The sequence below is a fragment of the Suricata suricatta genome, chromosome 12, assembly GCF_006229205.1.
Source record: "Suricata suricatta isolate VVHF042 chromosome 12, meerkat_22Aug2017_6uvM2_HiC, whole genome shotgun sequence".
Classification (NCBI taxonomy): domain Eukaryota; kingdom Metazoa; phylum Chordata; class Mammalia; order Carnivora; family Herpestidae; genus Suricata; species Suricata suricatta.
In genome coordinates this window covers 9122196-9124603 of record NC_043711.1, presented here as the reverse complement: position 1 = coordinate 9124603, position 2408 = coordinate 9122196, and positions in this window count along the sequence as shown.

The window sequence follows — 2408 nt, the reverse complement described above, 5'->3', positions numbered from 1 at the left end:
TGTTGGCAGAAGGAGAAGGAGTTCTGTTGCCAACATCTCCTGCCAAGTTTAAATTTAGGACGGCAGGTTCCTTAGGAGTGGAGAAGTTTTAGCCTCCTTGCTCCCATTCACACTCTAATCTTTCCGTGATCTTTAGGGATTGCTACAGGAGGGGAAATTATTTCCAAATTATTATTATTATTTCCAATTTTCCTTTCTGCTTTCCCTTCCCAAATTATCCAGACAGAAATTATCATCAAGAGATTTTTTTTAATGTTTTATTTATTTTTGATACAGAAGAGACAGAGCATGAGAGGGGGAGGGGCAGAGAGAGAAGGAGACACAGAATCTGAAACAGGCTCCAGGCTCTGAGCTGGCTGTCAGCACAGAGCCTGATGCGGGGCTCGAACCCACGAACGTGAGATCTGACCTGAGCCGAAGTCGGAGGCTTAACCGACGGAGCCACCCAGGCGCCCCAAGAGATTTTTTTTTTTTTTTTGATGAGAGAATGGATTCCAGAGACTTTTCCATCCAGCCTCCCAAATGGGGAAACAGGTTCAGAATGGCAAAGTGACTTATGTGCCTCACTCCTAGGAGAGCTCTTGGCTACACCCCTGTTTCAAGAGACATCTTGAGACACCTGGGTGGTTAAGCATCCAACTTCGGCTTAGGTCATGATCTCACGGTTTGGGAAGTTGAGCCTCCACATCGGGCTCTCCTCTGTCAGCACAGAACCGACTTTGGATCTTCTGTCCCTTCTCTCTCTGCTCTCCCCCCCCCCCCCCGTTCTCACTTTCTCTCTCGAAATAAAGAAACTTAAAACAAAATAGACTCCTAGATAGTCCCTGTGTAATAAATGATTTTCTCGCTCTCAAACTGCTGCCATTCATCTTGGTTCTTCACTAAGTTCTGTGAGTTTTTCATGCAAAATGAATTATAAAATTATAGCCGTGGTGAACGTGAAATGTTAATGTCTGTAAAATGTCCTCGAGAAGTCTTCCTTTGTCCAGAAAGTCGACTCGCGAGTCAGCACAAGGCTCCATTCAGTGGCAAACAAGCAAATTGGAAACTTCCGTGGCTTCCCCAGGACAAGATTGCTTCTCATTTCTGTAAAGCTGGTTAGCAGGGCTGGCCTCGGAGCAGTGACTCGACAGCCAACCTTCCTCCACCGCTCACGGCACCCAGTCCCCCAAGGCTCTCCCTCCACCTCTGGAGGGATGCACCTGCTCTCTACTGCCTCCGCCCCAGGAGTGATCATCTATTGGCTAGAACAAGTCACGTGGGCCTGTCCCAACTCCAAGGGAGTCTGGGAAATGTAGGAGAACATAGGGGTGAACGCCAAACACCGCTCATTCTTTCTATTCACGAGGCACCTGCCTCTTAGTATCTTGAATATGGCAAGAGAATTGTCCTTGGATTTCGCCAGGGTAATCAAAGGGGTCAGAACACAAGTCGTAAGACAGTCTTTTGATGGTAAGTTTAAGTTCCCCAATCGTGTGGTGACACAGCTCTGCGTGACAAAGTGGCCAAGAGCTACACACCCCCTCCCAGACACACTCAAGACACACTGGTGCACACACACGTGGGTACACACACATGTTCACAAACACATCTGTAACCGACAGGATCTGAATAAGCTCTGCAAAGTGTAGAATTGTGCTCATGTCCGTTTCTGGCTTGAGGTTGCATTGTAGTCATGCTACCCTTGGGGGAGGCTTGGGAAGGGTCCACAGAACCTTCCTGTATGTTGCTTTGCAACTTCCTGGGCATCTGTGATTATTTCAAAATCAAAAGGTTAAAAATGTAGGCAGGTGGGTTCTAGCGTTTGTCCTTTTCTGCGATGATTTAATCACAAGTGCCACGTCTTCACCCCCAGCATCACAAAAACTCGGCAAACTAGGCACCCTGAGGAATGCAATAGACTAAACGCAGTGACTGAAAGAAAGCTGGTCTGAAAAAAAGTTGAAATATTAGTGTAATGGGATTGCGGATGTTTTCCTTTTTACATTTCTTCTTCTTCTTTTTTTTTTTTTCCAGCTTGGGTTCCTCCTTTAAAAAAAAAATGCTTGTTAATTTATTTTGAGAGAGATTCATTCCGTGGCCTGTGTGTGGCAAAGCAGGATGTCGTGGCGAACAAAAGCCCTCAGTCTGGGCAGTTGGAAGACAGGCTGGTGTGCCCTGAGGGGTAAGGGCAGGGGGGCATGGGCTGGAATCCCTGTCCAAGACATAAAAACCGGAAGGAAAATGCAGCGTGCTTAGTGTCCAGAGACTGCTTACCAAATCCTCGGGACCCGTCTTCTATTCTTTGTTCCAACAGAAACACTGGTATTTGTTCAGGATGACAAGGTGCTCAGCTAAAACCAAAAACAAAACCAAAAACAAAACAAACAAACAAAAAACAAAAAGGAAAACCCCCAAACCCACATTTC